General features: G+C 41.7%; 1 pseudogene across 1 annotated transcript; it reads right to left on the bottom strand.

Annotated features, from left to right (window-relative positions):
• Positions 1-2,730, bottom strand: LOC311137485 (sterile alpha motif domain-containing protein 9-like; annotated as a pseudogene). The gene has a single exon. The product of its transcript is annotated as a sterile alpha motif domain-containing protein 9-like (transcript).
• Positions 2,731-15,513: the final 12,783 nt, after the last annotated feature.

Raw genomic sequence — 15,513 nt, 5'->3', positions numbered from 1 at the left:
TACATACACACACACACACAAAATGTGACATCTTCCTCTGACAATGCGCTCTAAAACCTACTCATTCATTGGTATATTGGTCCAAAATGTTCAGGAGATATTCAATAACAGACTGCTTTGTCTGGCAGCATCTGTCTAATTGGCCTCTCAGCCTTCTATTACAACCCTACTTTTTCACAGTGATGTTGTACGCAACAGGTCCTCTAAATGTGAACACCAAGTAAAATGTGACGTTTTCATTGCCATAAAGCACCGAGGCTGCTTTCAGATGAGGAATAGTGAACTTCTTCTCTTTTGGGCCATCAAGGTAGACTATCCCAACTTCTGTCCACCCAGACACAGTCCTGAGCAGTTTTGCCATCTCTGGCATTTTCCACACCTCCCCACTGAACCACTTCATTCTCTTTTCTGAGATGGAGAGGACCTTTGTAATCGTTTCAACCTTGCTCTTGTGGACAATCTTGTCCCATCCAATCTTGTCCCATCCACTTCCATTACTCAGAAAAAAGTGGGTGTAAATCCTTGTCTTCCTTTGTGGTATATCCTTCATTTTGGTCCAGTAGCTTCTTTTGAGGTACTCAACAGGTGATAGAACAATGTTGTATTTGGTCTCCTTTTCAGGGTCAGTGTCATGATCTTCTGGCCAGAAGAGTAAGATGAGCAGGAACAGAGCACTGGACAGGCACTTCCGTTTCTCTGTTGGGAACTGCTGACTGAGTTTCTGAAGGTCTTTCAGAGCAGCCAATTTTGGAGATTGGGTTGTAAGGCAACTCAGAGCAATTTGAGCTGCTATGTAATTGACAAGATCCATTTGATCCAACCTGGCCACCAGAGGGTTGCTGGGGTAGAGAGATATGATATTCTCTAGGACTTTGACTTGGTCTCTTTCTTTCTGGTCAGTCAGAAGGGAGAAGATCGAAGTTATATTCCCCCCCACCAAGCCGGTAAATGATCATGCGTTTCATGAAAGGAGATAAACTGCCAGGGTTCGACTGGCACAGCTTTGGGGCAATACTGAGAGAGGCATCACTGAAATATTTACCATACTCAGAATATTTTCTTACCAACCATGTCATTGGATGGCTTATTTTCATCTCAGAGCTTTCAATCGTCTCCTCCTCATCTGCACTGATGTCTGTCTGGAAATAACTCAGGTCTTCCGAGATCCACTCCAGGGCTTAATGTAGTGTCATTTGAAGGCCTTTCAAATTGCTGTGAAAATTCTCCCAGGGCTTCTTCACTTCCTCAGGAATGTAATCGGTGAGCAGGTACTTCATACATTCTGAGTGGCCATACGTTTTTCTTGAGAAAACACGCAATGAGAATACGAGCTTCAACAGACTGCAGCCAACTTCACCTGCAGCAAAAAAGCCACTGTTGTTCATGTTCTCAAGTTTCAACAGCATCTGCTGTATTTTCTGCCGTTTTTGGTACTTTCTCAATTGCTTTACACTTGGCGTTGAACCATCTTCTGTACACCTGGCCTTTTGTGGCATTTGTTTTGCTGCAATCTCTACCCAATCTTTTGCCTCTTCAAACTTCTCATGGGAGTAATTCAGGCGAGCAAGTTGCTGAGCAAAGAATGCATCTTTGTTGAAGCGTTTGTATGCCTCCTTGAGGAGCTCGATTGCCTTGTCAGGGGTTTCCTTTTCACTCACATGTTCAATGAGAGGAGAGAAAAAGCTGTTTGATTCATCACCTTTACTTACTCTGCAACGTCTCATGAACAGGGTTCGCAAAAACTTTGCATAATCTTCTTTTCCAAATCTGTGCTCAAAAAGCACATCCTCGTGGAGAAGATCCATGGCCAACCCACTTTGCTGCTTTTGGTCACCGAGGAGCTGCTGAAGGATTTCCTTTGCAACAAGTGGATGAATGATTCGAATTGATTCAATGTGTGTCTTGTCATCTCTAAGATGTATAAAGACAAGTTTGGCCTGCTCACTCAGTGATCTCTCAAAAGCATGCTGGCGGAATCGATCCATATGAATGGTGAATACTAGCAGAGCTTCGCAATGGGACTGGGAAATTAATTAGTTCTGAACATAAGTGTTGAGCAATGCCACATACCGAATGAGCCGAGTGACGACTGCTTCATGATCGATGCCTTGGAGCAAATGTTTCACAAATTGCGCAACATACTCAACAATCTTCTGGTGTTCAAATTCTTCACTCATCAAGATGAATGTCAAAATGAATTCTGGCTGGTACTGTCCTTCAAGCTGCTGCCGTTTCCCAGCAAACTGTCTCTTCTCTTCTTTTGATAGTTTGTGAGTGACAGCTACATTCTGCAATGGCGAGACCTTGCACATCTTCTCTGGGTTATGTGATCGTCTGCAGCTCAACAGAATGAAACACGGTGTTCCTTGTTTGATTTTCTTAGTGTTGATGGAAAACTCCAATTAATTCCTCATCTCATCAAGGTATTCTTTGTCACAGTCCTCTATCAACAGGAGCACTGGGAGACATTTCTCAGGATCTGTTTCCTCATACTCTCGGAGTTGAACAGCATGTTCAGATACAATGGCTGCTGAGTATGACGGCTTCACAACAGCACATCTTAGGTCTTTCCTGTTGTTCCACAGCACCTGCCTTCCCACTGTGCTTCCACCGCTTCCTGGGTGATGGTAGATGTTGATACTGTTCACAGGTCTGTCTACACCCCATTTCATAGTGTCAGTGAGAAGTTCGGAGACCTACCTGTATGCATCCCTTTGAATCACTTCTCCAACAAACTTATTCTCTGCAAGCCAGAAATGCAACCAGGTCACTCTTTCCCTGTGGTAAAACTGTCTTTCAATGTTTTCTTTTTCTACTTTGATGTAATCGTCGCTTGTTTCATCACAATGATTGACACTCAGGATTTCCAAGGAATACATCCTTTTCTCCTCACGAGTTTCAAGAAGGCGCTGTCCTTTCAGGTAGATAGGCAAGTGTTTGGTGTCGCATCAACATGGCTCATTTCCATCCTCGACAACACTGGAACGGTTCACAGTTTCTGTTCCACATAAACCCTCTGCAAAACATTGCCATTTCTGATAGTTGTCCTCAGATTCTGAGATGCAAATGATGTCTTCATGACCTTCCATATCTGTGAAGAACTCATAGAAGGTGTGCAAAAGTGGTTTCTCAACTGGGGAGGTGAGAAGGAAGACCACAGTGAATGTTCCTTTTGGCAAGATCTGTTTGCAGATCAGTGACACGGATTCCCCGAGGAGTGTCATCTTCGTTTTAATCCATGTCATTTCATCAGAGGGGTTTTCATTCCCTTTGTAATCGCTTCGTCCATTGCAAAAGATCCAGCTAGTTTGCTCAAACAAATGCAAATGGCTCACAAAATCGGCAATGCTTATACCACTTGGTATTTTGTAGTTCTGCATGAAATGTATATTTGCAGCATGGTGCTGGATGTTTTTACTGCACAGTCCTGACAGCTTGGAATCTGGGTAGAAGTCGAACACACAGAAAATGTTCATGTTGAGCAAGAAGTCAATGTTGCTCAAGTCATCTGGTTTGAACTTGTTAGTGACAAGAATGTACCATTTCTCCTTTTCAATGAATTTCTTGCCACTGGTTATCAGCATGGTGAGTTTCCTTCCAAGGTCTTGGCAGATGTCTGGGGTGTTAACATATCGACAATGCTCAGCCTCTTCTCTTCGGCCATCTCTGTCACTGACTCGCTGGTAGAAGTAATTTTGATCACTCACTGGCTCGGTTTTAGATCCTACCCTGCGATAGATTGTTTCCTTTTCATGCTCAATCTTGTTAGAGGACTCTTTGAAGTTCGGCAGACGAACAGAGTACACTCGGTTCTTAACAATGCTTATGGAGGGAACAATATCAACCTCCACCACATATCTTTGTTCTGTGCTATACATGTCCATGACCTCTATAAACCGAGGTGGGCGAATGCACTGTCGCACATGCTCGCTGTCAGAGAGAGAGAAACTCCTCTCAATGTGATCCAATGCATCAACATATATATCTTTCTCAGAAACCGGAACACCGATTATCTCGCCATGCACATAGCCTGCATCATCCCTACTGTCCATCACACCAAAGTGTATTGTAACATTTTATCTGATATTCATGCAGCCAGCACCGAATTTGAGAACCTCTTTGGAAAATTTTGCCTGTAGTCTTGTGCGGTTCAATTTGGCAGCATTGTCAAGTGACTTGTACTCATGACAGGGATAGATCAGATCAAATACACCAGATTCAGGTTGCAGAACACTATGTTTGACATGTGAAATCAATGCCTTCTTTGTCAAATGGCCATGGCTTGCAGTCTCTCTTTGTGGTTAACACATTGTCCTCAGATTGTCCTTAATGAGTTTGTTTCTCTTCCTCTGAAATACCTTGATCTGTCTCTGGAATCTGGTGAGCTGATCCCTGCTTCTTCTTTTAACTTCCCTTTTCACTATTGTTGCTACTTTGAGGCTTTTCCTTGCCCTGAGTTCTCTGTTTTGTGTCTACAGGCTCATTTCTCTTTCTGATGATCAACAGAGCTGGTCCTGATTTCATTCCCATCTCTTTTCTCAGATAGTCCTCAGTCAGTACAAGGAGGATTCTCCCATCTACCTCTTCCTCATAAAGTTTTTTGATGTATTGCTCCTTCACTCCAATAGTTCTTAACCAGGAGCTCACGTGGGAGTCAGTCCATTTTTCAACAGGCAGTTCATCAAGTTCCTCTGCTGGGGGGGTATACAGAAGATAGCCCTATTTGGTAAAACAGCTCAAATAAGCAAAGAGAAACGACAGTCCATCAATACTTTAAGACATGAAGGTCAGTCAATACGGAAAATTAAGAACTTTGAAAGTTTCTTCAAGTGCAGTCGCAATATTTTGATTTGTTTAACACCTTTTCGGTTACTACATGATTCCATATGTGTTATTTCATAGTTTTGATGTCTTCACTATTATTCTACAATGTAAAATAAATAGTAAAAAATTAAGAAAAACCCTTGAATGAGCAGGTGTGTCCAAACTTTTGACTGGTACTCTATATTAATGATGATTTTATATTCTACTAATACTTATCATTACACCAATATCTCCAACAGTTTCTTACCCATTATTCCACTTCAGTCTACGAGCTCACTGCTGAGTAGGGTCTTGTATAATCAGTCTGAGGAAAATAGTAACTATTAATCATTTGTCATCTTTTATTTTGCAAATCAACCACATGATCTTAAAATAGCACTGCTTGTTTTTCTACTGTGTGTTGCTCAGTTAAACATATTTGACATTTAACATAAACTACAAAAGTAGTACAGCATTTAGTAGGCTGTGAATAGAAAACAAACCGTTCTTGTGCTGAGTGTTGCAACAGAGGACAGACGATTTTTATGCGCTACGTGCTTCAGCACTCTGCTGTCCCGTTTAGGGCTCTGGCAGTCATGACATTTCGTCAGCCGGTAATTGTCAATGCAACTAACTGCCGGTCTCACGGTAATTAACATAAACACATTTAGCATCTCCTGGCTTCCATGCGTCGCCTACAAGCCACTGACGCAGACCTTTGGAACATCTACATTTAAAAAAGTCTAATAAAACCATAGCCTACACCATCACAATAAATCCCTTATGTATTTTCGACAGGTCTAAAGAAACATGATATGAAGAAAATGTAGTCTATTTCAGATAAACATTATAGCATACCGAGTTGTGTTAGGCCCTGATCTGGCTATGTCGTATGGCTGTGGGCTACACTAGTTAATTTGGCAAACAAGATTTGCTTCGAATTCTGTGGCATTATTTTATATTATGACGAATACAATTGAACATATAAAATAATAAAATAGAAAGGATGTTTTGTGCGCACATGCGGCTATTCTGTTGAGCGCTTAACAAAGAAACAGGTCTTCCTATATGCTTAATTTAGAGTTATTTATGCAGCTTTAGTTGTGATCAAAACATATAGCCAAACGTTTATATTTGTCATATATTCTAAGGCTGCCTGATGCGACTAATTAATTAGAATTGTTTTGCATGAAAGGCATGAGCTCTGCTTTGTTATTTGCGCAGGCTGCACACATTTCATCAGTCTCTCATTCACAATTTGACAAGCACTTGATTATACCTCGAATTTCCCGGCGGCATCAACTTTGTGCGGCCTTAATGCCCCCTAAAAGAATCCATGCCTTTTGTGGCCATTGTGCCCTTGGGCTGAATATAATAATTATAATTCCCTTCTCCCGGCTGCATGCTCCGAAGCACCTCTCTCTCACATGGCTCTCTCAGATAGCTCAATTATTATTAGCCAATGCCTGTTATGTGATTGGGTCTTTCTCACAGGCTACAAGTGAAGACAGACACATCGGGGACACAACTGCGAGCGTCCTTATCCAATTCTGAGGCGCACATTGAAGATATTGGAAGAACTGTCCACATTTACTTTTCGTCAGCCAACAAGATGAATAGGCCTAATGAACAGCAAAAGCACTAGCCTATGTCAATCTACAATCCCACATAATAGAATAGGTCAACTTTTGTACTCTGTGCAATAAATAAATATTCCAGACATAGTCTGTGACAGTTGTGGGATGCGATAGATCCCAAATTAATACAACCACTGGCATAAAAAAATTTTTTTAAGCAATGAGGCTGACACAACAGATCAGAATGTTTAGCTTAAAATGCTAAATAAACCATTAGGCTATTTCTTCACATTATAAGCGCAGCATTGCGCACACGGCAGTAGGCTATAAGCGCAAATGTTCCAAAATGCAATCAATTAGCAGGAAAACATCACTCTCAGAAGTGACCGCAAATGCAATTATGCATGTTATGCTGTTATTATAAAGGTGTATCTTTATGGTGAAAATAATCTTCCCCAAACTTGAAACTCACACATTGCATATGTATGCCAGTTAGGCTCTACACCCGTTGTAAAGTGGATGAATGTGCTTAATTGTAAGAAGTTATTTGGCCACTTTAGTTGTGAAAACCTTATCAAAACATTTAGACCTATGGGCTAGGCTACATGAGGTGCGTGACTACGATTTGAAAAAGTTGCAAAAAGAAAAGTGCATGCGCTGTTTCTTGCCTTATTGCACACAAGCTAGGCATCATTCACAAGTGATAATATATACTACATGGCCAAAGGTATGTGGCCACCCCTTCAAATTAGTGGATTCAGCTATTTCAGCCACACCCGTTGCTGACAGGTGTATAAAATCGAGCACACAGCCATGCAATCTCCATAGACAAACATTGGCAGTAGAGTGGCCCGTACTGAAGAGCACAGTGACTTTCAACGTCATTGGATGCCACCGTTCCAACAAATCAGTTCGTCAAATGTCTGCCTTGCTAGAGCTGCCCCTGTCAACTGTAAGTGCTGTTATTGTGAAGTGGAAACATCTAGGAGCAACAACGGCTCAACCGCGAAGTGGTAAGCCACACAAGCTCACAGAACAGGACCGGCAAGTGCTGAAGCGCATAAAAATAGTCTGTCCTCGGTTGCAACACTCACTATCGAGTTCCAAACTGCTTCTGGAAGCAACGTCAGCACAACTACTGTTCATCGGGAGCTTCATGAAATGGGCCGAGCAGCTGCACATAACATCTAGTGGAAAGCTTTCCCAGAAGAGTGGAGGCTGTTATAGCAGCAAAGGGGGGACCAACTCCATATTAATGCCCATGATTTTGGAATGAGCTGTTCGACAAGCAGGTTTCCACATACTTTTGGCCATGTAGTGTATCCTTCACAATTGATAGGCTAATATTGTCACCCATCCGACTGTTCTTGATTTGATCTTGTCTTTACATATACTAAATAATATATGTGTGAAATTTGTTTTGATTTAGAATGGACCATTATCATGCACCTGTATTAAAACAGGGGCAGGGGATTTTTTTTTTGTCATCTATGCACTTAAATAGCGAATGGAGGATGGTTTTTGCCATGGTTAACTTTCATGCCAGCCTGGTAGGCTATACTCCTGTTGTAAATATAAGCAATGTGCTTAATATTAGGAAAGTTGAGAAATAAATATAGTAGGCCTAACCTATAGAAAGCTGATGGGATCCTACTCTTTTTAATAGAGGCCATCACTCTGTTTTCTTACGCAATTGCATAGCCTATAGAAATGTTGCGCAACATGAGCTCATGGGCTCTCATTGAGTGTTTGATTACATTTTCGATTACATTTGCATTGATGTCAGAGTAATTAAAGCGAAAATAGAGTGCTGAGTACCAGGCAGTCAGCAAGTTTGGTAGGCTACTAATGATCAAAAGCAGTATCAGAACTTGGAGAAGCCTAATTACAGTGACTAAACGGTCAAGTGGAATTTGACTGCTGTCATGACTCGTGACCGCCGGTGTGTCAGTAATACGGTCACCGTAACAGCCCAAGTCCCGTTCTGTGAGCTTGAGTGGCCTACCACTTCACGGCTGAGCCGTTGTTGCTCCTAGATGTTTCCACTTTACAATAACAGCACTTACAGTTGACCAGGGCAGCTCTAGCAGGGTAGAAATTTGACAAACTGACTTGTTGGAAAGGTGGCATCCTATGAATGTGCCACGTTGAAAGACACTGAACGCTTCAGTAAGGCCATTCTACAGCCAATGTTTGTCTATGGAGATTGTATGGCTGTGTGCTCGATTGTATACACCTATCAGCAACGGGTGTGGCTGAAATAGCCAAAACCACTGATTTTAAGGGGTGTCCACATACTTTTGTATATATAGTGTAACTAATGCCATTACCGCGATTCATTATTTTAATCGTTTGACAGCCATGAACCAACAAAAAAAAAATATCATTTTCAACATCCGTAAAAATACGTATTTTCAATGTCCAGCAGTTTTCTTTTTAACGTCCGTAAATTATGTCTTTTAAACTTGAACTGAAAATGAACGTGACTGCTATGTCAGACAGAGAATCCTTTTCAACATAATTTCTCTCATTGGGGTCGGTCAAAAAATTATAGTAAAAGACAAAAAGTATTCAGTAGGTCTATGCCTATGTTGGTGTGAATGGTGCAGATCTCTTGTAAAGGGACACCTTTGCACAGTGCCCAAGACGTCAGCCAAACCTCTGGTGGAATGAGCCCCTCAGACCGTCCGGGGGCTGTAAACCCTTGCTATTATAAGCATATAATAGCCTCCACTATACAATGGGATAGCCGTTGATGAGAGGGGCCCACCTTTGCAAGGGGGCGCCCAGGAAATTGTGGGGATTCATTATTCTCATAATTGATGGGATGACTAGCTTGGAAGGAATGCATTAATGATTAAGGCAAGGAGGGTCTGGACTGTGCTGATGTGGGTTGTTTCACCTGGCAAGCTGTGATTGATGTGAAGAGCTGTTTTAGGGGGTAAGATAAGATAAGAATTTGTGTCTCCAAATACTAGACTATACTGCTTCTTTGTGATCTGTGAACCGTCCTTGGACGTAGGAATGGTGTCTAGGGGAGCTGGCTCTTCTCACCATGATAGGTTGTTATGATAAAAACTTATGCCTGGCAACAGGGATGCGCCAAGGGTCTGGGACTAGCTTGTGCGCCAACGGATTGGCTGAGTAAGTCTAAACCACGCTCAGTCTCTACCCTGATAGGCCCAGCAGAGAGTGGGAACTATCTCTGTCAGAGTATTTGAAGAAGAACTCATAACAATGGATTAGTTCTCTGTCTGCCCTGCGTGGTATTTCAGGGAGCCCGTATATACGAACATCATATTTACCATTGAAGGTTTTGCATTAATTAAAATACTAGTATATCTTAGAAGTCGTGTTGACCTCTTTTGTTCCTAATACCAGATTTGAATTGACGCAACTTTGACAATTGGTGACTTCCGACGTGATCTGGTAAAGGGACTTCGCTGGGTATTGTCCGGCCCATTTGGTCATCTCTGTCATTGGACGGTGTGTTTCACAAAGAGTCCGGACTACTACAAAAAAAGGTAAGCAGACACCTATTGTTATATAACTAAAGTTCTGCACATTGGCTTTATCCAAATAAATTTTGTGAAACACCTGTTTGATGTAAGTTAACTAAATTATGAAACTATTATGAGTAGATAAGCACAATATTGTGACATGCAAACCTTTGGTGAATGTGATGTTAAACCATGGTACCAGAGAGTATTTGTGCTACCGGCAAGGTCCGTAACTGTGGGGTACGGCTAGGTTCAGGAGACAATACTGACATCTATCGGCAAGGTCCGTAACTGCGAGAATACGGCTAGGTTCGGAGATACAGGGAATAATTGACTTAAGTAATTGCTATCGGCAAGTTTCGTAACTACGTGGATACGGCTAGGTTCAAAGAATTACACCGGCAAGGTCCGTAACTACGAGGATACGGCTAGGTTCTGGAAATTTTAGATAAATACTAGCGACTTGCAAGGTCCGTAACTTCGAGGGTACGGCTAGGTTCAGCTGAGTATTTTGAAGATAGTAGAGGAGGCTGTGTGCCCAAATAGAAGAGGCTGTGTGCCCAAATAGATTGTGTGTGGAGTGTAAGTGTGTCATTTATGACTGTGTGACATATTTGACTGTGTGATAGGATTATGACTGTATATTGTGAGTGAGTGCGATAACTGTGTACTATTTTTGCTGTGTGATAACTGTATACTACGTTTAACTGTGTACCATTTTTGGCTGTGAATACAAATAATATTTTAAAACAGTAAATAATGAGAATTACAATTAGGAAATACAGTTTTAATTGTGCAAACGTTAACAAAAGACACCCATAGGAGGTACTATAAAAAGTTAGACAGTGCGAGTGTTGTCGTATGCATGAGAGTGTGAATGATAAACCTGTATACCTTGATAGAAAACTAATTGGGAATCAAAAGACGTCTGTGGCTGTCCAAATTGGATAATTTGTGAATAACTGTTGGATTTGTGGTTACTCAAACCGTATAACCCGTCAGTGACAATCGAAAACATAAAATGTAAAGTGATGAATGGCTAGTGTGACTGAACTGAAACGTTTGAGCTGATATGATTGAACTGTGATGTTTGACATAGTATATTACTGGTTTTGAATAGTTGTGTCGAAGCAATTCGGTTTATTATTTGATTTGATGTTTGATGTTTGACATAGCATAATGCTGGTTTTAGGTGCTTGGTTTGGGCTATTTGGTTTATTATTTGATTTGGCGTATGGTGTTTGACCCTGTAAAGTGCTGGTTGAATGATTGGACCGAGATGATTCGGTTTATCGTTGAGATATCGATATGCACCGACTTTGACTAATTAGGTGGGAATAATTTGATTTGGATGAATGGACTGGAGTACTTTGAATAACGGCAGAATATTGGAAACGCGCTAAAACGAGAAACAGCTCCTCACAAAGCCTGTTCCCCCTGGACAAGGAAGGTAGAGTTGCGAGGGGAGGGGCTGGAGACGTCGAAAGTGTGGCTTTTGGAGCCATGATAGACTGGGAGTTGGCTGGGAACACCACGGGGCGATTGTTTGAGAGGTACCTATAAATTTATAACGATATATACGTATGGGCTTGCTCACCCGAACGTAGACATACATCATGGGTGAGAAAGTAGAGAATATTCACATTTGCATTTTTGGTAATTTGGCAGACGCTCTTGTCCAGAGCGACTTGCAGGAGCGATTGGGGTTGAGTGACTTGCTCGAGGGCACATCGGCAGATTTTTCGCCTGGTCGGCTCGGGGATTGGAACCGGCGACCTCTCGGTTGTTGGCGCGGCGCTATTGGTCACTAAGCTGCCTGCTGCCCCATATGAGTTTAAGGTTGTGGCGTTGTTTGATCATGTGATAAGGTTTAATGGGTAATCGGACCATAACTAATGTGGTTATGGAAGTAATGTATCAAAAGTGGAGAGCCAATAGGAGGCTCCACTGAACTATTATGGTTTATTTGGCATTTCGGTGGCATGAGGCGAAGTCTTTGTGTATGAGTGTGGGTGGACCGGATGCTACTGAGTATTTAGTTTGGTAATGTTGAATGGACTATTTGTAGCGTGTTTTGGGGTTAAATAGAAAGACTCACTTATTCAATAGAGAATGGGTGAAGGGAGAGATAGCATTACTTTGTGTTGCTGAATGAGGTGAAAGCTAGTGCAACTTTCATTTGGTGACGTCACTTGCTCTATGAACTGGAAGTAGTTACTTTGAGAGCATTGCAGATGGTGTGGAGTGCCTGGCGATGTATGTAGAGGGTTCCTGGTTCGAAAACAGGTAGGGACAGTGAGTAAAGCTTTCGCAGTGGGGCTATATACCTAGATTACTATGTGGAATGAGAAATGTGAAAGGTTGAATTAGATAGTTTAAGTAGAAGTATTCTAGAAAGGTCTATGAAAATATGTTACAAGGTCCCCATGCGCTTTCCCCGAAGGAGCAAGGGGAGGGTGAGAGAGAGTTCAAATGTTAGGAACATTATTAAATGTATGCTTATCAACGATAGTAAGTATTTGTTTTATTAATTAGGGCCTAATCAGAGAGAACAGTTAAAGAAATTGAATAGCGAACTGAAATGGGTTAGCGGGAAAATATAAATTGTTGGTACATTTTAGAACGATAATTTATTTTGGTTACGGGGATGCAAGGGACATTGGCTGTTGTGCTGGGGGAATAGTGCCAGCCTGTGGTGGGTTCTGGATTGGTGAAGCAGGGGGGACAGGAACAATAGAAGGGGAGACAGATTTTCATAGGGGGTTGAACAAATAATTGATAATGGATCATTTGAGATGAGATCACATGTAGCAGAGTTAGGGTAATCAATTAAATAATCATTGTATACTCTAGGAATTTTGAGTGGTTTTATGGATTAGTTATGAGGAATTAGATTGATACAAACAATTATTGATGGGTTAAGACTGGGGATATCTGTATCATGTTTTGTGTGTACTACCATCTTTAGATTATAACCAGGAGAAAGATATTAGCTCATCTCATTGGAATGTTTCCTAGGGGGGAGCAGTAGTGAAGTTAGGCAGTATTTAGGTCATAAAAGTGAGCTACCAAATTAAGTGAGGCCTGGCTATTTGTGGTTGTTATTTTTCAAATTGGGTTTTTCAAACAAAAAACAACACACCTAGTATGATGTTTATAAAGCCTTGTTGTTTCAATTTTGGGGGGTTTTCAGCAGGTCAAGGGTGATATGTCTTAGAGGAGCACACAGTGAATTTTATGGAGTTTTTTAGGTTTGGGCTGAGTTTGGGGTATATATGATTTCTTATGAGAATGAATGTCATGAGGACTTAATGAACACTTGGGATTACTAACATTTATGAAATATTTAGAATAATGGTAATGTTTGGTATACTATGGGATGGAACAGTTCGTTGAATAATTTCAATTGCCTCTGAACTCTGTTTTAACCTTCTGGTGTTAATTAATCATCCACACTAGTAAATTCTAAAGGCATGAGAGGAGGACTTTAAGATAGTTTATTTTACTAAGTTGAGGGTAATTTATAGTACTGTGAAAAGTGTGAAGAAGATTATAATTTGGTAATAATATATATGATTTAAACCATAAAATAACAGAAGAGAGAGTGGAGGGATGGCAATTGGATAATGAATTACCTAAGTGATTGTTTAGGTAGGTGGTAATATTGACACATGGGCAAATCATGTGTCAAAAGGGGAGAGATAGGATTAAATAATAAATATATACGAAGGAGAGGACAAAATACTTTAAAAAAAAACAACAATAGAAATTGAGAGCTGAACATGTATGTGTGAAGATAGTTTATTAACCACACCCGTATGTCAGAGGTTTTGTGCCCCACAGGTGAACTAAAGGAGAAGGTGACCCACTCTATCTCACCAGGAGACTGGGTGAGCATCCAGTCCCTAAAAGAAGAAAAACTGGAAGCAGGCCTGTTGGGAAGGGCCCTACCAAGTCCTATTAGATCCACCTGGGTGCATGTCACACACTGCAAAAAGGTAAACCCAGTTACACCTGATGAACAAACACAGAGTTAGGAGAAAGAACCGATCACCACTAGGGCTCGGGGGTTGGCTCCTTAACAAAGATTCCCTTACCCTGTCTGATCATCCCTGTGTGAGTTCGATAGAAGGTAAAGCAATGGGTTGGCCTCTGGCGTCTGACATGTTCTCAGGGCGAGGGTGGGGATTCACAGGTCTCCCGACGGTAGGTAGCTGTCTGATTGTGGGGGCCATATTCCTAGCACACTCAAACCCTCCTGATCAGCCAGAAGTAGTAGTTAACCTAACACAAGTTGATAAAATAATACCTGAGCACAGTCTACGAAGGCATAGGAGACAGCTAGACGTAGGGAAAGGGGAAGTACTAGGGACTTTAGGGAAGGACATCACCATATGTATGTCACCATGTACATCCTGGGACTATGTAGTTGCTCATACCAAGCGGGGGGGATATGTCAATCTCCATACACAGTTTAGGGACAGGTGTAGTATTGTGAAAGTAGGGAATTACCAGAAATGGCAGTGCGACCCATATAAGGGTAGGTGCTGTCTGAAAGACTGAAATACGCTAAAACAGGTTACAGACCTGAACAAGTGAGATATCCTCTTCAACTGGGGCACCCTATAGAGTAAACCTCTCTGAGGGAGGTAGTGAGACCGGGGCTGTGGTAAAGATAGTGCAAACTATAGACCTGAAGAAAGTAGGACAGGTGGAGACGGGGTGTAGAAATCTTGACCTGTGGTTGGAATGGATTTAGTATACGGCAAGAACTATGTCTAAAGAGGACTGTTATGCCTGTGGGACAGCCAAACCTAGGTTAACAACTACTCCGTTCCCCTTGACAGGCTTTAACTCTCTGTCAGGTTTATCCTCCATGCAAGCCACCTGGGAATGTGGTGAAAGAGTCTTGTAGTAACTTGCACTATCTGTATCCCCCGATAACAAAGTCATCCCGACCTAGGTTGCCTCCGTTTGAAGTCTCAGGGGATTCTAATTGTTTTTCTAGGACTAGTAAGAAAGGATACAGGGTAGGGCATCTTAGCTCCTGCTCCCACACAGAGAATATCACAACTAAAGAGACCATGACTAATCTCTCCTCTTTGTTGCAGCCAGAGGATTTTAGGAACCAAAACCAGGCCCGTGCTGACATCTGATGGTTGTGTGGTGATAACTGATTGTGAACTCACCTACATACGCAAACAATCAAACGTGTCAGAGACTGGTGAGTTGTCACGTAGAAAGTGGGACCTCCTCCCGGGATCCTTTGATGAAAGGATATATATATTGATGGGATAGGAGTACCTCGAGGGGATCCAGAACAATTCAAAGCTAGGAATCAGATCGCAGCTGGGTTTGAATCAAGTCTTTTTTGGTGGTCAACAATTAATAAAAACGTAGATTGGATAAATTATATTTACTATAACCAGCAAAGATTTATAAACCACACTCGTGATGCAATAAAGGGATTAGCTGAGCAGACAGCGGCAACTAGCTTAATGACATGGCAGAATAGAATAGCTTTAGATATGCTTTTGGCTGAGCGGGGCGGAGTTTGTGTTCTGTTTGGATCTATGTGCTGTACTTTCATCTCCAACAACATAGCACCGGACGGGTCCGTGACCAAAGCGCTT

Source organism: Coregonus lavaretus (genome assembly GCF_964263955.1).
Source record: "Coregonus lavaretus genome assembly, chromosome: 2".
Classification (NCBI taxonomy): Eukaryota; Metazoa; Chordata; class Actinopteri; order Salmoniformes; family Salmonidae; genus Coregonus; species Coregonus lavaretus.
The sequence above is the reverse complement of the archived record's forward strand: the minus strand, read 5'-3'. Positions and strand labels throughout refer to the sequence as shown.